This window comes from Suricata suricatta, chromosome 13 (assembly GCF_006229205.1).
Source record: "Suricata suricatta isolate VVHF042 chromosome 13, meerkat_22Aug2017_6uvM2_HiC, whole genome shotgun sequence".
NCBI classification, from domain to species: Eukaryota; Metazoa; Chordata; class Mammalia; order Carnivora; family Herpestidae; genus Suricata; species Suricata suricatta.
The window spans coordinates 49,225,581-49,251,651 of NC_043712.1; the positions used below are offsets into that span (position 1 = coordinate 49,225,581).

A 26,071-nucleotide genomic window follows, 5' to 3' on the forward strand; every position below is an offset into this window, starting at 1 on the left:
TAGCATATGCATATGCTTAAAGACAATAAAATAACAAAAAGCACAAATGGGAATATGGGACAAGGAGAAAAATAAGTAAGAAAGATGAGTTAAAGCTGAAAATGAGAGAACTACACAGAATACATACTTTCAGGTCGTACACATTTGCTAGATGGGGGTTACATGTGTGGGAAGAAACTTCCTAGAGGAGAGGAAAATATGAGAAATTGCAAGACTGCAAGCGTTACAACATAACTGGATCTTTAAGAAAATGTATAGGATAATGTGTTCCATGTAGTAGACATTCAATATTTATGTAATAAATGAATGATAAACTGGCTCAGGAGAACCATAACTACTCAATGTAATGAAATCCTAGATATACATTTGCTGTGAGTTTTCTGAAAGACAGTGCTATGTAACAATGTCACAGTAAAAACTGAACACATAAATATAAGATCTTTCAAAGAATTGGCTCTTCAATAGCCTTTGATGAACTCTAGTGGTCAGGGGACATTTGGTAAAAGCAAATTTTAAGAAGCCAAAACAAATTGTCTATGTACAGAGGACTGTGATGGACAGATTTAATCTAAGAATAGACTTTATAGCACTAAGGGCTGGGCTGCCAAAAACATGGCACCTGTGTATCTATTTTTCCTGCCACGACCCATGACAGATGCTGCTAATCAACTGTAGCACTCTTTGCCACTGAGATCTTATGTGACCCCAGATCTTCAGTGACATTGTACTCCTGAAAGCCAAATCCAATAGACTATGGCTATCATTGGAGGAGACTACACCAATTTACTATTCCAGAGCCAGAGAAATGAACTAGCTGACTATCTTTTAAATGGTTCAACACAGATAATCTTCCTCTTAAAAATAACCTTCTTTTTTTTTAAGTAACTCAAGAATTCAACAAATATTTATTAATAACAAATAGGAAAAACATGCCAGAATCCAGAGAAGCAAAGACCACACCCTCATAGAGCTCACGTTTTTGAGGGGGAGACTAAAAATAAATAAATAATTAGTTACAGTATAGTACAGTAATGACCACTTTAGGTAGGCTGACCAGGTAAGATGAGCTTAGTTTATAAGGTGAAGAAGGTAAAAAAGCCAACTAAGTTCAATATTGAGAGAAGAGTGTGAAGAAGAAGAGGAGGGACTCCCAGATCCCTCAAAGCCCGTCTGCTGCTGCATCCCCATGTCCAATGCCTATATCCTGCTGCTGTTGCTACCATGGTCAAGGACTAGGCTGAAGGGGATGCTAAAGGAGATAAAGCCAAGGGAAAGGATGAGTTCCAGAGAAAATCTAAGGTTATCTACTAAATCTACTCCTCCAAAGCCAGAGCCCAAGGCTAAAAGGCCCTTGTAAAGAAGGGAGAAAATGTACCCAAAAGGGAAATGGGGAAAGCTGATGTTGGCAGGGATAGAAATAACCTTGCAGAAAACAGAGATGGCCAAACAGATCAGGCCCGGAAAGCTGAAGGTGCTGGAAATGTCAAGTGAAGTGCGTGCATTTTTATAAAAATGCAGAATTTTATTGTACTTTTACTTTAATCTATGTTGTTAGCACACAGAACACTTCATTGTTGTTTTGGGTGAAGGGCATACATCACTAGTAGAATATCCCGGAAGCTAGATTGATATGGGGGAATAACCTGTCCCTTCTAGTTTTGAGAAACCTCCTCTTGGTACCCAGGAGGAGACATTCTTTGATATTGACACCCATTAGGCATCTTGGCACAGATGTTTTGTGGTATGGAAAAACTAAAAGTCATTTTTATGTCCTTTTCTGCCTCTTTCTTCTTTAGCTTGTGGATTTTCAGATTGATAATTCTGCCATTTTTATTTCCTGAAAGTCAGAGTCAGCTTGTGAAAAGTTATTAAACAATATGCTAAACATAAAATGTTAATCCTCACTCTAAACTTTCCCTGTTCAGAGAGTCAAATGAAGACTTCATTGGGTTTTATAGTGGCTTTCTGATTTTGGTTGTCCATTGAAAAATGGAGTTTGAAAGTTGTTGTATTCTGTTAATGACTGCGTGCCCAGGTCCTGCCTGAAATACCATGATTGTTTATGAAAAATATCTTCAATAAAGCTGGATACTGTTTGGCTTAGAAAACAATTAATAATCTCTGAAGATTTGAATGACTTCAAGCACAGATTATAATACTGAGTATTATAATCAAGTTCTCCAAGGTAACACAGATGTAACTAACAAAACCAAAATTCCAACTTGGGATTCCTGATTACAGGTTATAGTAGGATGTCTACGAACCATGAAGAGACACATTATATAATATTTATTAGGACAATGGTGAATAGTGGTAACAAAGTTGACTATTCTTATCAAGACCACTGTCACCAGAGCAGAAATTATGCACAGGGCTGCATAGGAGGCTTTATGTGTACTATGTGACTTGGAAACACATATGAGAAGTAAATGGGAAGGCACACTCCCCATCTATGCTTGTGCTTCACACCTCCCCAGTATGAGAAAACAAAATCCCTGACCATTCACAAAGGTGCTAATAGTGGTCCATGAGCTATGTTTAGTATTTTCAAAGCCTAATGGAAAAAGATTTACCTGCAGTAAAACCATATAAGGTCCCCCAACCCCCAACCATCTCATTACACAAATAAGCTAAATCCAGATCTTTACTACATTTATTTTTTTACTTCTACTCACGTGTTTAAGTCATAAAATGGGAAAACAAATTATTACTTAATACATGCAGTGTTTTGAGTAGATGGAAACTTCCAAAACACAAGGCCCATAGGAAAAAAATAATAAAGAACACCTTTGTGTTACAAAGTTGGGAACCACTGGTTGAGTCCTTTGTTTGTTGTTCAAATACCCTTGGGAGGAGTAATGCATGAAGTTGTTGATTATACTTAAATTAAACCAAACCAACTGAGTATAGGCATTCGGCTGGCTGTTATGGTGTTGTGGGGAATACACAGAAGTAGTAGGCATGGTCCCAATCTAGGGTGAATGGATTTAATCAGATAATTTGCTCAAAATAGGTGAGAACAGAAAGGGAGTAAGATCTCTATGACTAAGGGATATAGGAGTATGGAGGTACAGAAAGAAGGGAAATCCACCTAGACAAGAGAGTAAACTAGTGTTTGCCAAACATTTGTCATATATATCTTCTCAATTATTTTTTAAAAACTGAGATATAATTGATATATAATATCAGTTTCAGATATAAAACAAGATTCAATATTTATATATATTGCAAAATGATCACACAATAAATCTAGTTAACATTATTTAATTCTTATAATATCCTTGAAAATGACTTAAAATTATGTCTATTTTACAAAAATAAAATTGAGACTCAGAAAGGTATTACAACTTGTCCAAGGTCATATTACTGGGAATTGGTGTTGCCAGAGTTGAAATCCAAGCTGAATAGCATTATGTCATCAGTGAGTGATTCCTCTATTCCATGATGTGCCATATTCCTCTCGGGGGTTAGAAGGGCAATGAAGAGATGGGAAGAATGAGAGTGAACATGTTTCTGTCAGCAACAGCTTATTGCCAAAAGCAACATCAGCCTACACTCTAAGTACAAGAAAAAGTGGGATTTTTGCATCCAGTAGCTTTGAAAATATGTTTTCAATGGGCAGGATTTCTTTTTTGAGGGGGTAATTGAATTGATTTAAAAAGAAATTAGTTTTTTTTTTTCCCAACAGCTACACACACATGTCACAGGGAAATACTGGTGAATACCTACAGGTTAATAGGCCAAATGGATGAGGTGTTGCTGTCCTATGCTCTAATACATCACAGTGTGGGGGAAAAACTATGTGAAGTGTTAATTCCATTTCCTCCAGACAAAGGTTTGCCAAAGGGAACTTCCCAATACATGACAGTCTCTCCCCTGAGTTTACCAATCAGTGGTAGGTCCACCCAATTTCCTCTTGAATTTACCAGAGTCCTTACAATGGCCCACAAGGTCCTCTATCATCTGAGTTACCTCTGTGACCTCAACTCCCTCTGACTCACTCTTCTTGCTGTTCTTCAAAAATAGTTCAATAGAACAAGTTAACAATAGAACTCCCCTATGACCCAGCAGTAGCACTGCTAGGAATTTACACAAGGGATACAGAAGTGCTGATGCATAGGGGCATATGTAGCCCAATGTTCATAGCAGCACTTTCAACAATAGCCAAATCATGGAAAGAGCCTAAATGTCCATCAACTGATGAATAGATAAAAAAGATATGGTTTATATATACAATGAAATACTACATGACAATGAGAAAGAATAAAATCTGACCATTTGTAGCAATGTGGATGGAACTCGAGGGTGTTATGCTAAGTGAAATAAGTCAGGCAAAGAAGGATAGATATCATGTTTTCACTCATACATGGAATAGGAGAAACTTAACAGAGAACCATGGGAGAGGGGAAGGGGAAAAATAGTTAAGGAGAGGGAGGGAGGCAAACTAAAAGAGACTCTTAAATACTGAGAACAAATTGAAGGTTGATGGGAGTGGGGAGATGGGTGATAGGCGTGGAAGAGGGCACTTGTTGGAATGAGCACTGGATGTTATATGGAAACCAACCTGACAATAAACTATAAAAAATAAATTAAAAACTTTAAAAAATATTAAAAAAATAGTACTTTCTTGTCTTAGGATAGCACCTCTTGATGGAACATTCTTTTTCTTTTTTTTTCTTTTATTTTAATTAGAGAGAGAGAGAAAGAGAGAGAGAGAGAGAGAGAGACAATAAGTAGGGGAAAGGGGAAAAGGGGGAGAGAGAGAATCTTAAGTAGGCTCCACACTCAGGGCAGAGCCCCATGCAGGACTTGAGCCCATGAACCTGGGATCATGACCTGAGCCAAAATCAAGAGCTGGACGCTCAACCAACTGAGCCACGGAAGCACCAGTGGAATATTCTTTCATAGACACCTCTACAGCCTCCTTTAAGCCTTGCTAGTAACTTTCATCTTCTTAATTAGTCCTACTTTGATCAGACTATTTAAAGCTACATCTCAAACCCAAATTCCACACTGTTCTATTTTTTAATTCTATGACACTTCTTTTATAATCTAATTTACTTATTAGGTTTATTATTTATTTTCTATCTCCTACTAGAATATAATACCACAAGGTTCCAGTGTCTAATAATAAAACAAACAAATGAATAGAAATTTGTTGAATGAATGAAGAATTCTGTATATAGGCAAGGCCAGAATGGAGAGAGATACATTATGTTTCAAAGAATTTTCCTCCTTATCCAACCCTAGAGCATAATAATAGCTTCTACTACTTGAACTCTCTGCCACTCATTCCAAATATCAAAAAAAAAGAGCTCTCTGTCAAAAAAGAAAAAGATTTCAATGGATGAATCATTTTATAGCACTATAATCTCCACTTTAATTTCTGCTTGTCACTTTGCCTAGTGTGTTTCAAGTCCTTTACCTACTACTCCAAAATTGCCTTAAGCTATAAATGCTTATTATTTTCAAGTGAGTCTCCCTCTTCCCTCTTTTTCCACTAGGCACAGTGCTCTAGGCTGCACATCCTAGCTTTGACACCAACTCTGGGCTAGGAAGCTCACTTTGTACTTGATCTCCTGAGCACCTGATTTTTGGTTCTTCCAAAGGGACTTTAGCTTGGAAAGTCCTAGGCCTGACTCCTCCCATTACTCTGTGTGGCCTCTAGCCCTTTGGCTGGTTGTCTGGCTGGATCAGAGCCATAATCCTTCTCTACCTCCAACCTACCCATCTCCACTCTCATCAAAGGATAGGGACCTCAACCACCTCTGTGGTTAAAGTCTAAAGGAGGACTAACTGCAATAAGATGTGACCAGGTGCTGTTTTTTAAGGGTCCTATTCCTATCTTCTCTACCATTTGAGCTAAAGATATTTTCCTGTACTCCTTATTAGCTTCCTTATGCTTGCAGTTTTAAAGATGTTGGGGGATTGCCACTGATTCTTTGGTGTTTAACTCTTTATATTATTAAGCAAATGGAAGAAGATGTCAATGTTACATGTATGAGACAGCTGATAGAAGGAGCAGTGAATTTATTAGATTGCAAATATTTTTAAGAGTTTTTCCAGCACTGCCTTTCTTGAGATCAAGAATTTAATCTACTTAATGGCTGGATAATCTACTTAATGGCTGGATAATTTAGAGAACGTCTAAATCTTATTTCCAACATTTATTATATTTTTTACATGCTCCCAATCTAATTTATTTTTCTCCTTTCTTATTTATTTCAGGATCTGGTCAAATTCTTGTCTAAGTTTATTGCTAAAAACATATAGATTTTTTGCATATTGTTTTTAGTTAAATTTGTCTAGGATTCTTCAGTTGAAATTATAAGAATTATCCTAGTATAGGCATTGACTAGAATTCATTCTCAGCACATGGTCAGCGAACTTTTCTTTAACAGGCTGTCTTCTTCCCTCCCCTACTTCCAAAATTAGGGTGTCTGGAGAATGTGAAACAAAATTATACAAAGGCGTGACCTCCGGCCTTGCTTCTGTCTCTTAGACTGTGAAGTACCCAAGAGGGAAAGTGTTGAATTTGGCCTCACTTCACATGGCATTAACTGTAATTCTTTGTGAATTGTGGTGACATCATGGTATACTTTGACATCACTTCTCAGACTCCCTTCTGCTGCTGGGCATATAATACATAGTTTTTGTTCAAACACAAGAGGCCTTTGTTAAGAAGTAAAGATAGCAGCTGGTCTTCTGCTCTGGTACAAATGTGGATCTTACTGGAATGTGTCTGTTCAGTTAGTCACCACAAAGTAGCCATTCTGCTATGATGGTTAGAACTCACTCGTACACATAGCTCTGGAAAATTCTGTGAAAATTTACATCTAAAGAGTTCAAAATTCCAGATGTGGCCATAAGTAAGCATATAATAATAATGCTCTCCTTTACATGTTTAGGTATGTTATCTGAAGTCACTATTCAAAAAGCAGTAGTATGCTGCCAGTGTGAGTGTGACAAGGGTAGAGGTGAAAAAAAAAAAAAGGAAAGGTTAAGAGGGACATATCTGTATCCCAAAATACTTCTCATCCTATAACCATCCAGGTATCTGAGATCTCCAACCAGGAGGGCTTCCACCATTCCTTGGATCTCAAATCAATTCCCAGTTACTTCCCAAAACATATGACCTTATTCTAATTGGAAGCTTCTGGGTGGTGCTATTAGTATTCTGATTCAAAGTCAGTCATAAGTGTCCTCAGTTGATATTTCCTTTTCCTTTCTTGGATTCTCCATTAACATTTCTGTCCTGGGGTAAAACCTGATAAAATTGATCAAAAGAGAGCTTATATAAGAGTTTATATGAATATATCATCTGTGAAAGGCCTCCAAACTTCTGTCCCATATGGCTATAATACTTGAACAAGGCAGAAAAGTTTCAGATCAGCTTGAAAAACTAAAAGTTTGCTTCAGCCTCCCTGGCGGTCTCTGGTTTTTGGGGGCGATATTAAAATCTGGGCATAACATATGGCTAGTTACACCCTATGTGAGGGTCCTGGGTCCTGGGTCTACTCTGTGATTGGTTAACACTCTAAATGTTGTAATTGGATAAACCTGCTGTCAATAATATTGTGTAATAATAATTGGATCACTGTACCTATGTCACCATTTCCTGTAACTCCCCCTTCCCAAACTTATAAAAGCCCTACCCCACCTTTGTTCGGGGCTTGCTTGCTCTCAGCATGGATCCACCACACCTGTAAAGTCTGTGAGCCCGAGTTTAGGCCCCGGCGAGCCTAAACCTGTAGCAAAGGCCTTTGCATGCGTGAAAAAAAAAAAAGAAAAGAAAAACTAACAGTTGTGAGTCTAAGATTATTCTCAAAGGAACCAGTCATATCACAAAATATTTGGATGGGATAGTAAACTTCTTTTAATAAAGAAAATTGATGGTTTTGATTAGTTTATTCTTTTGGGGAACAAATAGAGCCATGACATGATCCTCAGCTCTACCATGAGTCTTATAATTGTCTAAAGTATTTGCTCCCCACCTAGAAATTTTATACTTAAGACCAACAGGACCATAGTGCCCCATCTCACTCTTTTATCCATACATTGACTCCCTTGTTCATTTCTTACCCTGGGATATCATTACTTATATCAAGAACCTATGTGCTGTATAGCCCTAACCCATGAGAGAAGCAGCATGACATCATGGGAGAAACAAACAACTCAACCTGGATGTGATGATTATTACCTTTTCTTGACCATATCACAACTTTCAGTATGAGATTCAGTTCTCTCATGACTTATAAGAGGATACTTTATATACTTGTAAAGATTTCACATGATAGCTTACAGGAAAAGATTTACTGCAGGGCCTACCACATAACAACTCTGACCATATATCCTGGAATTTCTGGGATAATTCTACTCTCAAATCTTCTGTTTTATAGTTTCCATAGTTATTGGGCCATTTGTGCTGATTACCTTGGTGGGGGGGGGGTTATGTGGTCATTGTAAAGGTGAGCTATTTTGCTCCAATATGTGAAAATGTGTCTGAGGTTGTAAAGGGTGGCATTGTGATCTGAGCACTTGTAGACTGGTTGTCTCACAGCTCTAGGTACAGGGTCAAGTTTGTAAAAGCTCAGATCCATTTTAGTTCCTCTGGATTTGACAACAGCAAATATAAAGTAAGATCACAACCCTAATCCTGTGGAAGAAATAGACTCTGTTTTAGAGGGCAAAGAGGATGGAGCTTCATCGAAGAAAAAAAAAATTTAACTTCTTTCTACCTTGCAAAAGTGGACAGTGAAATGGTAGCAAGCTTGACTGCCTCTTTGGGAAATGATAACTGGGACTTTTTGAGGATTCTATTAGAAATGTAAAAAGCTTCTCTGGGATTTCTGTTGGAATAGCAAATAATATCTTCTGCAGCCCACTAAAATGAGAGAAGAATGCTTAGGATTCTTTTTTAAATTGTTATTATAGTTTAATGGCAAGTCGGTTTCCATATAACACCCAGTGCTCATCACCAGTGCCCTCCTTTATGCCCATCACCTATTTTCCCCTCTTCCCCCAACCCCCTATCAATCTTCAGTTTGTTCTTAGTTTTTAAGAGTCTCTTATGGTTTGCCTCTCTCCCTCTCCTTAACTATTTCCCCCCTCCCCTTCCCCCATGGTCCTCTGTTAAGTTTCTCCTGTTCCATGTATGAGTGAAAACATATAGTGCCTACCTTTCTCTGCTTGACTTATTTCACTTAGCATAGTACCCTCAAATTCCATCCACATTGCTACAAATGGCCAGATTTCATTCTTTCTCATTACTATGTAGTATTCCATTGTATAGATAAACCACATCTTCTTGATCCATTCTTAAAATATCCTTCCTTAGCTCTACTTCTAGATCACTAACCTAGTTAATTCAAGACCACTTTCAAATATGTTTAAGAAAAGAATAATCACTAAGCATATTTGTCAATACAGAAGAGATTTCTCAAACTCAGTCTTCTAAAACCTGAAGTCTGGGGCAAAATATATTTTCAGAGCCTGGAACATGAGTTTGGGGTCCTGTTTTCTCCATGGGAGCCTGCACCCATAGAAATGTGTTAATATATGTGTTAATATGACAGCTGAATTTAATGAAAGAAAGTGAGTAGTCAGAAAGTCCAATTGGTCTAAGAAATATTCAAAATCTATTTGTGTTGATGGGGAACAAATTTTGAATATGAATGTGCAAGCCAAAACAAATTAGTTAAAAATGTTTTTAAAGGAAAAGTAGCCTGCTTGAAACTTGGAATTAGAATTGTTTCCCTATTCATCAGCACAGGGGCACATGTACCCCAATGTTTATAGCAGCGCTTTCAACAATAGCCAAATTATGGAAAGAGCCTAAATGTCCATCAACTGATGAATGGATCAAGAAGATGCAGTTTATATATACAATGGAATATTACTTGGCAATGAGAAATAATGAAATCAAGCCATTTGCAGGAACATGGATGGAATTGGAGGGTGTTATGCTAAGTGAAATAAGTCAGTCAGAGAAAGACAGATACCATATGTTTTCACTCATATGTGGATCTTGAGAAAATTAACAGAAGACCATGGTGGAAGGGAAGGGTAAAAGAATAGTTTACAAACAGAGAGGGAGGGAGACAAACCATAGAGTCTCTTAAATACAGAGAACGAACAGGGTTGATGGGGAGTGGGGGAGAGGGAAAAGTGGGTGATGGGCATTGAGGCGAGCGCTTGGGATAAGCACTGGGTGTTATATGGAAGACAATGTGACAATAAATTATATTAAAAACATTGTTTCCCAATCAGAATCAGCAATAAACCAATCAACTAGCAGTCACAAAGTCCTAATAGAAGCATGGACTTGCTGATTTTTAATGGGCCCCATATTCCTAAACCTGATGTTAGGTTAGCCTCTGGATGTGAGGACTGGATTGAGTGGGAAGAAGACTGATGGTTCTCTACTTGTCCACCCTTTTAAACTCTGTCTAGGCTTGGGAGTTCATGATAATTTGTTGTATTTTGCTGAATCACTACAATATTGACTGTGGCAAAAATAAAGTGCCCTTTCATTTTAGACAAAACCAAACTCGCTCAAAGGCCCTGAGATAAGAAGAAATGACTGCATACATTTTTCCCATTGAGAAAGATCAAGTAAATTACATTAGCCACCCACTCATATTCATAAAAATGAACTATTATTCTTTCCTATAATAGTCCTAGTTTAAAATCAGCTGAAACTATAAATTTCAAATCTGACCAAATTTAATACTTAGCATTTGCCTAAAAGTTCACATTTAAATTTAGAAATATTTTAAGATTCAAGTTTTTGTAAGTGGTATAATCAGTTTTTAGTCAGTTTTCTAGAACCACCTAAAGAGCACAGAAAGCTTATCTATATGCTCTTCTAACTTCTATTAAGATACCTAATTACCTGTTTCAGCATCCTCACCTTATTGTTTCCTGGTGGACCATGGGTAAAAAAGAGGGGCAATTTTCATGGCTTATGCAACAATCATAATTTGACAAATACTAAATCAAGTAACATTTCTTCTGTATGTATTATGTATAAGTCATATAAATTTTGGATAATTGGTTTATTTTTTAAAAATATGCAATATGTCCTTATCAATACATCTATGTGAATCCAAAATAGAAATGTCCCCCAATTCTGCAAGACTGGGCCTACCAAATACCATATTGCTAGAAAAACATGATTTAACCATTGACTTGAAGGTTTTTAAGTGCTGCCATATCAGTTGGATTCTGTGCATGGTTTTGACCTAGTCTTCATGCCATTTTCTATATTAAAGTTCCACTTTTATTAAAGTTAAACTATTTTCTATAAATGCAGGCATTTTATAAGAGGTTACTTACTGGGATATTTATCAAAGAATAGATTAAAATATTTGTTAGTATCAGCATGATAGTTTTTATGAATACAGTGCTGCCCAGAATGTGTGGGCATTGAGTTGTTCTCGGATGATTTCTAACCTTGGCTTTCAAAGTATTTCTAATAAAGGTGTCAAGACTAAGGACACATGGATTTCCTTTGTCTGCCTCAGCAAGGTGTGGTCTTCCCAGCTGAAGTTCATGAAACCTCCTATTTTGTGGTTAGTGTTGCATAAAAGTCCAAAGGAAGGTTGAAAATAAATATTGCCAGCCACAATTATTCTGAAGGATAATTATACTAAGAAATTGTAGACTGTGGAAAAGTATGTTTCTCACTTGACAAATCTGATGTCAAGAGGAAACAACAATAAATAACTTGTGAAGGGGATAGAATCATGATTCTCAGGAAGCCATGACTATGGGCCATATACTGACTGATGTTTTGCTGAGCTCACAAAGTCTTACATAAACTGACTGCACAGATGACAAACCTAGGTGATTTCCTTTGTCACCTGTATAGAAAATGGCAAACTTGGGGCTCCAACCTCTTTGTAATACTTCATTCCTATTACACCTAATAGGTGTAATAGGCCAATAGGCTGGCCTAATAAACCAGAGAACTTTTTAAAAAATTTAAATCCAAGTGAGTTAACATACAGTGTAATGATTTCAGGAATAGGATTTAGTAATTCATCACTTACATGTAGCACCCATTGCTCATCCCAGCAAGTGTCCTCCTTAACGCCCCTTGCCCATTTACCCCACCCCCCTACCCAACACCCCTCAGGCAAATCTCAGTTTGTTCTCTGTATTTAAGTCTCTCATGGTTTGTCTTCCTCTCTGTTTTTATACCATTTTTCCTTCCCTTCCCTTATGTTCATCTGCTTTGTATCTTAAATTCCACATATGAATGAAATCATATGATATTTGTCTTTCTCTGACTTATTTCACTTAGTATAATACACTCTAGTTCCATCCATGTTATTGCAAATGACAAGACTTCATTCATTTTGATCATTGAATAATATTCCATTGTGTGTGTATATATACATACATATATATATGTATGTATATATACACCAAATCTTCTTTATCCATTCATCAATCAATGGACATTTGGGCTCTTTCCATACTTTGGCTCAAGTTGATAGTGTTGCTATGAACATTGGGGTGCATGTGCCCCTTCAAAACAGCAATCCTGTATCCTTTGGGTAAATACCTAATTGTACAACTGCTGGGTCATGGGGGTAGTTCTATTTTCAAAATTTTGAGGAACCTCCATACTGTTTTCCAAAGCAGCGACACCAATTTGTATTCCTACTAATAGTGCAAAAGGGTTACCAAGGAATTTTAAGTCAATGGCATGTTTATTCAGAGGAGGAAGGAAGAAGTAGCTACTTCTTACATGAGAGCACACTGTTTTATTTTTTTTATTTTTTGTTTTTAGATTCTTTTTTAAAATTTTTAATAGTTTATTGTCAAATTGGTTTCCATATAACACCCAGTGCTTCTCCCCACAAGTGCCCCCCACCATGACCATCACCCCCTCTCCCCCTCCCCCTCCCCCTTCAGTCCATGGTTCATTTTCCGTATTCAGTAGTCTCCCTTGATCTGTGTCCCTCATTCTCCCCCGCTCTCTTTCCCCCTTCCTCTTCCCATGGTCCCCTGCCAGGTCTCTCCTGTTAGACCTATGAATGCAAACCTATGGTATCTATCCTTCTCTGCCTGACTTATTTCGCTTAGCATGACACCCTCAAGGTCCATCCACTTTGCTACAAATGGCCATATGTCATTCTTCCTCATTGCCATGTAGTACTCCATTGCATATATATACCACATCTTCTTGATCCGTTCATCAGTTGATGGACATTTAGACTCTTTCCATGTTTTGGCTATTGTAGAAAGTGCCGCTATGAGCATTGGGGTACATGTGCCCCTATGCATCAGCACTTCTGTATCCCTTGGGTAAATCCCTAGCAGGGCTATTGCTGGGTCATAGGGGAGTTCTGTCGATAGTGTTTTGAGGAACCTCCACACTGTTTTCCAGAGCGGCTGCACCAGTTTACATTGCCACCAACAGTGTAGGAGGGTGCCTGTTTCTCCACATCCTTGCCAGCATCTACAATCTCTTGATTTGTTCATTTTAGCAACTCTGACCAGTGTGAGGTGGTATCTCAGTGTGGTTTTGATTTGAATTTCCCTGATGATGAGTGACGCTGAGCACTGTTTTAAGACATAGTTTTTCAGGGAATGTTTGTACCTCAGCTTTAAAACATAGACTGCCATGTATCAATAATGTTCACTATGTTTGTTTCTTGGACCCGACTAAGAACATTCAAAAGGGGAAGATGGTTCTGAAGGACAGTCTCTTGGGACACAAAAACTTCCTAAAAAAGATTCCAAGGCTTTTCCCAATTGTATGAAGCCCCTTATCCCCTCCACCTCTTGCAAATTTATTTTCAATGCTTGCCCATAGCTTGGCTTTGGCACTAAGTCAGTTTATTACCTTAAACAGAGGGAAAAACATCTCCAGTAGCAGTTGGCAAGACTAAGGGAAAAGATTGGGGTGGGGGGAGAGAGGAGGGAGAAAATGGAAAGGAACTGAACACAGCCCAAACACAGCTCACATCTGGGCGGCCTGACCCAGCAGAGACCTCAAAAACCCTGCCAGTGGCCATTGAATATGACCTTCAGGTGAACTTTTGATTTGTACCACACAGTGTCAGTAAGAAGAAAACCCAGGATGACACACTGCCAATTCTCTAGCACCCTGACTTGAACACCCAATTCACACACAGTATCTGCCTCTGCTTCCCCCACTCAGCCTGGGTCAGAGGCCAATGTGTGAGGCAAGAAGGATGCGTTCTGATGTCAAGGCATTTTTACACGCTACCCTGACCCTCTCTGTCCAAGGCAAAATAAAAACATTTGGAAAGCATGTGAACAGAGTATTCTTGCATTAGTTTTTATTTAAGAACCTCACATAATTCCAGAAAGCAGGAACATCGGCAACTTTAGCTCCAGAAGTGTTCAAGATTCCTGTCACAGGGCAATTACAAGCACAAAATGAGGACCATGGGAAGTATTTGTTAGGTGGGAAGCTGGCATCCCACTTATGCTCCTGAAAGAGCAATTCTGTCTCTGGGCCTGAACCAAAAGCTGAGTAACCAATTTCCATAAAAATCTCCTCAGGTGAGGGCAGAAACGCCTGCTGAATATAATCACACATTGCTTTAAAATGTGTATACTGTCAAGGCTACATTCCTGGACTAAGTGCTTATCTGACAGTTCCACAAGACTCACTTCTTCTGCAACAGGGTTAGAACTTTCTTTTATTTTGATTTTGATTATTTTTTAATGTTTATTTATTGTTGAAAGAGAGAGAGACAGAGTGTGAGTGGGGAAGGTGCAGAGAGAGTGGGAGACACAGAATCCAAAGCAGGCTCCAGGCTCTGAGCTGTCATCAGCACAGAGCCTGACGTGGGGCTCCAGCGCACAAACTGTGAGATCATGACTGAGCCAGAGTCAGACACTTAACTGACTGGACAAGCCAGGCGCCCCTAGATCTTTCTTTTAGATATAACTGCTTTCTCAACTACAATGCTAGCCATTGAGTCTAATTCGATCTTAAGAAAGAGCCTCCATTTTGTGAGTGGTCATTTAAATTGCAGACGTGGATTCAGCCTCCCAAACATGTACATGCTATCATAAATCAACACCCGCACATACAGCAGGTTGTGGTGCTCTGAAACACCTCATTGGTATGCAAAGTGGCATCACTATACTTTTCTTTTTTTCCTGCAGACAGCATCTCACTATTTTCATGGTTATTCTCTGAGCTTGTGAGCAGCAGAGGGAGAAAAGGTAGGGAAGAATACAGGCTCCAGGAATTCCATGCCCAAACTTTTGTAAATTGCCTGGAGAGGCTGAAGAAGTTTCAGGGCCATGATCTCCATCACAATGAGGAAGCCCTTTACTCAATACCCTTTATGAGAATGTACTGTCCTAGCTGTTGGAGGTTAAGCAGTTGTAAAGTCACAGCCATGCTTCGGAGAGCTTCATAAGCTAGAAGTACGGGTATAAGAGGAGGAGGCAGAGCTGGTGAGAGCGGAAAATGGTACAGCTGCTGTGGAAAGGAGTATGCAGATTCCTCAATAAATGAAACATAGAATTACCATATGACCCAGCAATTCCAGCTCTGAATATACATAAAAGAACTGAAAGCAAGGACTTAAACAGATACTTGAAGACCCATGTACATACAAGCATCCTTCACAATAGGCAAAAGATGGAAACAGCCCAAGTGGCCACGAGCGGATGAATGGATAAACAAAATGTGGTGTGTACTGTTAAATTAATTAAACAAGGAGGCCATTAGACTGATGTGGCTCTAATGTCATGGCAGCCTACATAAGCAAACCAAGCTCTAAGTCTATACATGCTTCAAGGTTACAAAACAGCCAACCAAATAACTTCCTTTCTTTGCTTCTGCACATTCTTTAAATAAGTCTCTCCCCTGGCTCCTGTTGGTAAGTGCTCCCAGCCATGTCCAGTGTGATACTGCCTGATTCTAACAGGAAAACACCAAATAAACTCAACATTTTTAACATTTATCATATTAACATTTCACACAATGGAATATTATTCAAGCCATAAAAAGGAAGGAAAGTCTTACACATGATACAATAGGAATGAACCTTGAAGACTTTAAGCTAAGTGAAATAAGAGACCAAGATGACAAATACTATATAATTTCAATTATATGAGGAATCTAGAATAATAAAACTAGTAGAGATAGAAAGTGGAAAGATAGTTGCCAGGGGCTGAGAGGAGGCGGAATGGGGAGTCACTATTTAATGGGTATGGAGTCTCAGCTGCAGAAGATAAAAACCTTAGGGGATGAATGGCAGAGATGCTTACACAGCAATATATATATTCTTAATGTCGGTGAACTTGAAGTGTCTATCTAAAATGGTTAACGTGCTAGATTTATGATGCATATATTTTACCACACATATAAAAAATAGGAGGTAGAAAAGCAACAGACCCAAATAGTTAATACATAGCTAGAACTAGGTAAAGAAAGACTTGCATATAAGTAAATTCATGCTATGATGTTTGTTCATAGTTTTTGAGAACACAACTTTGTAGTGATGTTGTTACTCTAATACCAGCTGGTCCTATTGGACATTTTCTGTGTGGACATGGACAAAACCCCATATGTCTGCACTCCGTGCTCTTCCACTGAGCAAGCTTTATATGGGTCCTACCATACCACATTGCTCATATAATATATATAATATAGTAAAGCATAGTATAGGGTAATATAGTATAGTATAGCACAGTGTAGTAGAGTGTAGTATAGTACAGTAATAGTATAGCATAGTAGAGTGTAGTGTAAAGTAGTATAGTATAGTATAATAAAATATAGTGTGGTAGTACAGTATAGGGTAGTATAATACAGTGCAGGGTATCATAGGGCAGTATAGTATAGCATAGTGTAGTATTGAGGAATATAGTGTACTATCATGTAGTGTGACATAGTATAGTATAGTATAATAAAGTGTAGTGTGGTATAGTACAGTATAGTGTAGTATAATATAGTATAGGGTAGCATAGGGCAGTATAGTATAGCATACTTTAGTATGGAGTAATATAATATAGGGTAGTATAGTGTAGTATATAGTATCGGGTAGTATAGTGTGGTATAGTATAGTAGTTTTGAAGCCAGGTGGATTTGAATTTGAATGCAAACTCTATTACTTATTAGCTGTATGACCTTGTCCATGTTCTCACATTTCTCAGTGTCTCAGTTTCTTCTATAATATAATTCCAATAACACCTCCAAAAGCTGTTGTGAGAATTCATTATAACAATGTAAAACCCTTCAATGTACCAATGGGAGAGCTCCTTATACCATTAATTATAACAACAAATATGGCCGGGGAAGGTGTAGAAATGAGATGGGCGAGAAAGTAAATGCTAATGTGTGTTTTTAAAAATTGTTCTCTGCTGTTCTTTAAAACTCAAAAATGGAGCTCTCATTTTACATAAAAATATTACTATTCATTATTCAGGTGACTTAATTTGCCTCCCTCAGAAGCTGCCCACTTACCTAAAATAAGGAAGATGGGATTATTCAGAATAGATATCAAACACTCAGAGAGAATTCACCACCATGAACACATTGGTTGTGCCCTCAGCCAGCCGCCCAGTCCCGCTGCTTCTCAATGTCTCACCTACTTATCTCCATGTGTCAAACCTCTCTCTATGAGGAATAAAAGTCTTGACAGACGAGGTACAGTAACAGATTCTCTACAGGAGCATACTCCTTTATCAATATGGACAACTGAGAATTGTCTGTCTCTATTTGTTTGAATGGGAGAATAAAAGGTTTTATGTCCTAGCTTTGGGGTACAGATGGTACCGGTTTCTCATCAGCCTGGGAAGGGCTGATGGAGGAGGTGAGATGTGAGCTGTGAACTAAGGAATGGCAGCAGTACTTTGGAATAATAAAGGCAAACTGCCAAGTCCCCTCCACCCCCCAAATCGGAAGCAGACTAGAAGGCTGGCCTGGGGCTTGAAGCCAGGTGGGTCCTTATTCTAGTGCTGGTACTGTGCTAAACACATTCCTCCAGGCTGCACACCAGAAACTTCTTCCTTAAAGGCCCACAGAAGTCTTGCTGGAATCCATTAAAGCATTGTTTGAACCCTGGTGAACTTTTGGCTGAAGAAGAGAGCAGCAGAAGGTTCATCTTGTCCTGGTACAAAAAGATTTTAGTATGAACCAAGACAGAGGTTTTCCATGGCTTGTCTATCAATATTAACTTCTGAGCACTTCCAGCCCATCAGATTCTCCTACTAAGGGATGAAAGATGCACCTTACTGTATAGGGTACAAAATAACTCAGGGTGTAACTACTCTCCAATAGGCAGTTGGCAATAGCAAAATCATATCCATTTCTTAAGACACGTTTAAATGTATGAGCCCATACTGTAGTACCTTGTTAGAATTACTAATAATAATGGAAAATGGTAGAATTTTAAGGCAACATGAAGAACTATTGCCTTAATAGATTATTTCCTATTAAGGAAAGTATCTAGGATATTTCTTAGACTGAATTTTTAAACAACTAAAAGTCTGGACTTTTCAAAGTTCTAGGAGCTTATGTCAATACTTTTACATTATTTCACAGAAACTACACACACTCAATAAAGTCTATTTTTATGTAGACTAATTCCCTGATTTAGAAATATACAGCAATTTATACAACTGTCACCATATCCACAGTCATATTCTCCCTAAGAAGTCCCTAGTGGCCATGACTGTATTAGTTGCTTTATCCCCTAGTCAGGGCCAATTAGGTCAATAACAGAGACACCTAGACTAGACCAGATTGTCTTCTTGGGATTTATTTTCATTTTTAAATTTATTTTAAATTATTTTTTATAGTTTATTGTCAAGTTGGTTTCCATATAACACCCAGTGCTCTTCCCCACAAGTACCCTCCTCCATGTCCATCACGCCCTTCCTTTTTCCTCCCTCCCCCTTCAGTCCTCAGTTTGATTTCAGTATTCTGGAGACTCTCATGATTTGCCTCCTGCCCTCTTCCTAACTCTTTTTCCTCCCTTCCCCTCCACATGGTCCTTTGTTAAGTTTCTCCTGTTAGACGTATGAATGAAAACATATGGTATCTGTCTTTCTCTGTTTGACTTATTTTGCTTAGCATGACACCCTCGAGGTCCACGAATGGCCAGATTTCATTCTTTCTCATTGCCATGTAGTATTCCACTGTATAGATACACCACATCTTCTTGATCCATTCTTCAGTTGATGGACATTTAAGTTCTTTACATGATTTGGATATGGTTGAAAGTGCCACTAAGAACATTGGGGTACATGTGCCCCTATGCATCAGCACTTCTGTATCCCTTGGGTAAATCCCTAATAGTGCTATTGCAGGGTCATAGGGGAGTTCTATTAAATTTTTGAGGAATCTTCTTGGGATTTAACAGTGACTGGAGACAGAAAAACAGAAGCCTTCCTCCAGATCTGGGCACATCATCTATAGCTAAGGACCTCAATGCTGCCCTCATTGCTATGCTTCCTGAGGTCAGGCCCTTCAGCTTGCCCTTTGATTATAGCCACCCAGTAACCGTTTATCTGAATAAATACTTGATAGTCCTATCATTAATCTATACCTTCATTAATGCTTTCTTTTGAATTTTAATTGAACGTGATACATTTCTATATCTTGTAACCAAAAGAACTTAAATAAAGAGACATATATTTCTGCTAGGAGGGGCATTTTCTTTCCTATCCTGAAGCTAAGTGTATAGAAGAAAATTTTGTTAAGAGGTATGTCCCCAGCATTTTAAAAAGGGGAGAGGGGTGTCCTCTTTGGAGAAGTGTCTGTTCATGTCTTCTGCCCATTTCTTCACTGGGTTACTTGTTTTGTGGGTGTGAAGTTTGGCGAGTTCCTTGTATATTTTAGATACTAGCCCTTTATCTGATATGTCATTTGCAATTATCTTTTCCCATTCTATCGGTTGCCTATTACTTTTCTTGATTGTTTCCTTTGCAGTGCAGAAGCTTTTTATCTTGATGAAGTCCCAAGAGTTCAGTTTTGCTTTCATTTCCCTTGCCTTTGGGGATGTGTCAGTAGGAGATTGCTGCGGTGGAGGTCTAGGAGGTTTTTTCCTACTTTCTCCTCGAGGGTTTTGATGGTTTCCTATCTCACATTCAGGTTCTTCAGCCATTTTGAGTTTATTTTTGTGTATGGTGTAAGAAAGTGGTCTAGTTTCATTCTTCTGCATGTTGCTGTCCAGTTCTCCCAGCACCACCTGCTAAAGAGGCAGTCTTTTTTCCATCGCATACTCTTTCCTACTTTGTCAAAAATTAATTGGCCATACATTAGTACTTGTTTTGCTTGTTGGGGGTGTTTGCTTGTTTAATACACTCCATCAGGGACAGAAATTACATGCTGTTTTTTTTCCCCTTAGGAAGTGTGTCTTGGGTTTTTCCCTTATTATTTTCTTTACTTTTTTTTTCCTCTTCTTTTTTTGGTGGTTGTGGTGGTTATGTTTAAATGAAGTTGCTTTTACAACACCAAAGACTTAATCATCCATTTCCTATATAAAAAGTAGCTACTTTTTTGCATAGACCTCAAGTATATTGCAGTATAGAGGTGGAATTTAAGGAAAGGTACTAAGCAGGCTGTGTTTTAGCTTATGGGCAAGTAATAAATTGTATCATTTATCTTGAATGTATCATAGATAAGCTGCTATATAACGATTGTCACTTGAGATAGCTGCGAAATTAGGTGATTAACTAGTTGTTACTTAACCTTCTAATTTCTGTATAAGTCTAATTACATGAAATAGAAGTTGGAGTTTTGATTTTTTACTTTGCTTTCCTGTTTGGAGTGTCATTGTAACTACTGTATTGTAAATGATGGAAAATAATTGCATATGTTAAAAAAATAAATTGTGTTATATTCAAAAAAATAAAAAAAATAAAAGTTCCACTCAAGGCAAAAAAAAGAAATTAAAAAAAATAAAAAAAAAATAAAAAGGGGAGAGGGGTACCTGGGTGGCTCAGTTAGTTAAGCGTCCATCTGACTCTTGATCTTGGCTCAGGTCATGATATCGTGGTTCCTGAGACTGAGCCCTGCTATGGACTCTGCACTGACAGCATGGACCCTGCTTGGGAATCTCTCTCTCTCTCTGCTCCTCCCCCACTTGCTCTGTCTCTCAAAAATAAATTAATTAAAAAAAATAAAAGGGGAGAGAAAAAAACAAAGGAGTTAAAGGTTTTGAGAAATCCTGATGAAAAGAAACAGAAGTGAAGGAAATAATGTCAAAGGAAATCAATAGTAAATCTATAATATTCTGGACTTTAAAAAAAAAGGAGGCCTTAAAGACAGTACAAGGCTATAATCAAGGGAAAGAAAGATAACATCTGTGATAGCTATAATTTCACCAGTAAGAAACTTTATTTTTTTCCTTTTAAAATCACCATCTGCACAGGTTAAGAGTTTGTATTTTCCTATCTTAAGGTTTTAAAAAACTTGAGTAGGTGCTCCTTACTTTTGATTTTCAAAAGTACAAGCTTTATTTATTTATTTATTATTTTTAATGTTTATTTATTTTTGAGAGAGATGGAGAGGTAGAGTGTGAGCAGGGGAGGAGTACAGAAAGAAGGAGACACAGAATCTGAAGCAGGCTCCTAGCTGTCAGTATGGAGCCTGACTCGAACCCACAAACTGGGAGATCATGACTTGAGCCAAAGTTGGATGCTCCACTGACTGAGACACCCAGGCACCCCCAAAAGTACAAGCTTTAAAGTCTGAGACATGAGAGTTCAAATCCTATCTCAATCACTTCTGGGATATATGACCTTAAGCAAGTGAAATAACCCTTTGGGTTATAGATGGGGTTCGTGTGAAGTTTAAAGGGTAGGTCCAGCTCTGGGCACAGTGTCTGGCATGGTTAGTGCTCAGTATATGAGGTGGATTATTTAATTATTCTGACAATTCAGCCATTTTGAGTTTATTTTTGTGTATGGTGTAAGAAAGTGGTCTAATTTCATTCTTCTGCATGTTGCTGTCCAGTTCTTTCAGCACCACCTGCTAAAGAGGCTGTCTTTATTCTGACAATTACCATGTTGATGGCTTTAACTTGTGGCCCTTGCCCTTAGAAATACCCAGCCTGTGTATTCTTTGGGGAAGGGTCAGAGATACAGAAAGCTGCCGACCCAGGCTGTTCAGGTAGTGAAGGAGGCTTGGAAGTATCCATGCCATGTCACGGCTGCAGCAACTATTCAGCTTTATCAAATGGCTACCATGTTTCAGTGCAGACCAAATATTGCAGATCTAATTTTTTAAAGGATATGTTGTGAATATTGGAAATATATTTACATACTGGCAACTAATTCAAAGTTTAACAAAAACACACTATGGCTACTGAATAAAACACACTATGGCTCTGTCAGTTAAACATCCAACTTGGGCTCAGGTCATGATCTCACGGCCTAGAACTCTGAACCCTGCAATGGGCTATATGCTGACAGCTCGGAGCCTAAAGCCTGCTTTGGATTCTGTGTCTCCCTCTTTCTCTGCCCCTTCCCCACTCGCACTGTGTCTCTGTCTCAAAAATAAGTAAACATTAAAAAAATTTTTTAAGAGCTGTCAGTGGGGGATATATTTGGTTGGGGGATTGCTAGTCTGCAACCTCTGCTTCAGAGCTGTGATAATCATCTTGGGAGAAAACAGAAACTATACGCCAAACTATAGAGTGAAACCTGGAGAATAGTTGGGAAAATACCAGGCCAGACTTACATAGGCCCAATGAAATCATTCTACACACACACTGCCTAAGAAAGCATGTTTTAGTGGGCTTCTTGGGTGATTTAGTTGGTTAAGCATCCAACTCTTGGTTTCAGCTCAGGTCATGATCTCATAGTTTCATGGGTTCAAGCCCCACATCGGACTCTGTGCTGGTAGCATAGTGTCTGACTCTGTATTTCAGCTCAGGTCATGATCTCATGGCTCCTGACTTTGAGCCCTGCATTGGGCTCTGCACAGGCAGTGCAGAGCCTACTTGTGATTCTCTGTCTGCCCTTCCCCTGCTTGCTTGCTCTTTCTCAAAACAAATAAACTTAAAAAAATTAGAATGGAAATGGCTACACAGACATTGTATTATGTTACTAAATAAAAGACTATGTGCACAGCTGGGAGAATCAACAAATTAACAAGTCTTTCTGATAACCAACAGTAATACTTGTGAGGAAGTTTCTTCCTCAGAAGCTGAGAATACCTAATGGGAAGAACCGCTTCCCACCAGGAGAAGCCTAGGAGACAGAGAGGACAACAGAAGTCAAATACGCAGTAGGTAAGAGTTTGGGAAAGCAAAACACTGGCTATGTTCTTTCATTTTAATGTAAGTTTGGCCATTTCTCCCCGAGCCTCCCTAACTCCCCACTCACTCTTTCCCTAAAATATCTGTTTGTTTCTTTAAGTCACCTGTAATTCTCCTGGCAAAGAAACTAACGTTAGACTCAACTTTAGTCGTAAACCTAAGTGCACATGGGACTAGTCAGCCACCAGTTCCTGGCCACTGTGTGACTGTTACAGCCTGCAGGTGCAGTAGGTTTGCCCTTGGCATTTCTGCAGGAATGGAAGTGGTGTGTGTTACGTTTTGTAGAATGTTTATTGTTGGCAAGGTTTTCCACTTGTATTTTCTTTTATAGTACAACTATTTCTAAGTGAATGGAATGTCTTGTGATAATTTGGCCACAAGGGAGGGAAATTTAGCTCAGGGACTGAAATGTACTCAATAATGGTAAAAGAGACTAACAAAATGAATAAAGAATTCAAATCAGAAGAATGCTTTAAACTCTACAGATTCTCAAAATCACACATACAAAAAGCACTTGCACTTAATACAGACTAAAGAGCACTGTACTTGGAGCCAGAAGATGTCCAACTTTTAATCTATTACTTTTGCTTGTTCAGAGACCTTGGGTAAGTCACATGCCTGCTCCTATACTCAGTGTCTTCAGAAACCGAATGAGGAGATTCAGCTGGTGATCTCCAAAGTTTCTTCCAAAGCCACTGTTTTGTGATTAGCTTTGTAAAGAGTTTCAAAATATTTCCCAAGCCCTCTGAATTTGTCTTGGCCTCTGTGTTCTATTAACCGCACAGATTGTTTCTTGCCTTTCTGTCTAGATTTCTCAGATTCTTAAGTGTTCCCTTGGATCACAAATAGGAATCCCACAGCAAAAACACTTTGTACCTTCTTGGTTTGAACCCTCAAGGCAGTACAACCAAAAGGCAATAGAAAGGACAGGTGGGGTGTATGACATTAATTTTAGGTGTCTGGGTGGATTTTCCTGATACTGGCAAGTAGCCCTTCCTAGGAATGTTCCAGGACAGTCTTTGGCTACCATAAGTAGGCTAAAACTTGGGTAAAATTATGTTCATGGCTCAAAATCTGGAAGGTACCTGATGCTTTAAATTGCTTTTATAAAGGATTTTGATAATTAAAGTAGCTACAACATTAAAAAAAAATTACACCTTCACTTGATATTTCCTTGGAAATATACCAATCAGCTAATGTATAATTACTTACTAATTGCCTTACATATTTAGATTTGCTTTTTCACATTAAAAATTTTGTTTTAATGTTTATTTATTTTTGAGAGACACAGAGAGAGTGTGAACAGGGTAGGGGCAGAAAGCAAGGGAAACACAGAATCCAAAGCAGGCTTGAGGCTCTGAGCTATCAGCACAGAGCCTGATGTGGAGCTCCAACTCACAGACTGGGAGATTATGACCTGAGCCGAAGTCAGATGCTTAACTGACTGAACCACCCAGGTGCCCCTCATTTTTCACATTTTTGAACAATTATATGAAGTGAATTCAGACACCCAGTTTCAGAAAGTCTTCCTGACTTTTACTTTACTATTCTTTTTTTCCCCTAAACCTAAGGCAAAGTTTCAAATCTTTCAAATTCCTCATATAATTAAACCTTGCATTTCAAGTTTCTGGGAAGACCTATGCCCGCAAACTTAATAATTATATTAATTATGGAGAGAACTAAACTAATTAAAACTATTTCTGGGGATCATCTAATTGAACCATGGAATATCTTGTAGGAGAACACATTCTTCAGATCTATTTTCTAATATACATTTGGGGGGAAAGTATATCACACTGGAATCCTAATTGATATTTTTGGCCTTTGGAAACCTTGCATTTTGTGAGTTTTAATCTCAGGAAGGATCTAAGGGCTCTAGTAATGAGAGTTCATCCAGAGAATCTGGTATGAGTGATGTACTAAGCAAGCCAACAGTTATGTTGATGGCAAAGGTTCTCGGTAGACCTGGGTCATCCCCTAAGCCATGGTAAACCAAGAATAGACCCCAAATCCTAAAGTATTTCTAGCTTAGTATCATAAAACAAACAAATTAAACTTATATAAATGGACTTCGTTTCAGCCTGAAGGAAATGAGAACAAGATCCAAGTAAATTAAAACAGCCTGAGGGGTGATGGAGGGACGGGGTGTGGGGGAGAGTGGAAAATGGGTGACGGGCATTGAGGAGTGCATTTGTTGGCATGAGCGTTGGGTGTTGTATGTAAGTGATGACGCACAGGAATCTACCCCCAAAACCAAGAGCACACTGTACACCCTGTACATTAGCCAACTTGACAATAAATTATATTTAAAAAAAAAGACATTCAGAATGAATAATCTTTGTGGTTTAGAGAGGATTTGGTCATCAGGAGGCAAAAGCAGTTGACAGAGAGACTTATTGGTTTGTCGATCCATCCACACAACTGTCCTCTATTGTGTAAATCAATCTAAATACACTAAAGGATAAGTAAGACATGGTGTATGCCAATAAGAGGGTCTTGACTGAACTGGCTAGATAGTCATGAAAATTAATATAAAGACAAAGGAAACAAGAAAGTAACGGGTACAAGAGATGAGAATGAATATTAATTCCTCTGGGAACTTTCCCTGAAAGATTGAGTGCTGGGGAAGAGATAACCTGACAGGGGGCATCTAGGCCTTCCAGCCTCCTCAAAAGGAAATTCTAACACTCTTCCTACCGCTTCCACTGCATCCTGTACATGGAGTGTATCCCTAGTTACTAGCCAGATACCTAGCATTAAATGTTCAATAAATTGAATGAATGAATCAATAATACTTGATC

General features: G+C 38.4%; 1 protein-coding gene and 1 pseudogene across 2 annotated transcripts in view; one reads left to right on the forward strand and one right to left on the reverse strand.

Annotated features, from left to right (window-relative positions):
• Nucleotides 1-26,071, reverse strand: part of ADAMTSL1 (ADAMTS like 1) — an 877,850-nt gene that overhangs the window by 251,876 nt on the left and 599,903 nt on the right. The window lies entirely within an intron of this gene.
• On the forward strand, nt 1,222-1,491 carry LOC115276218 (annotated as a pseudogene).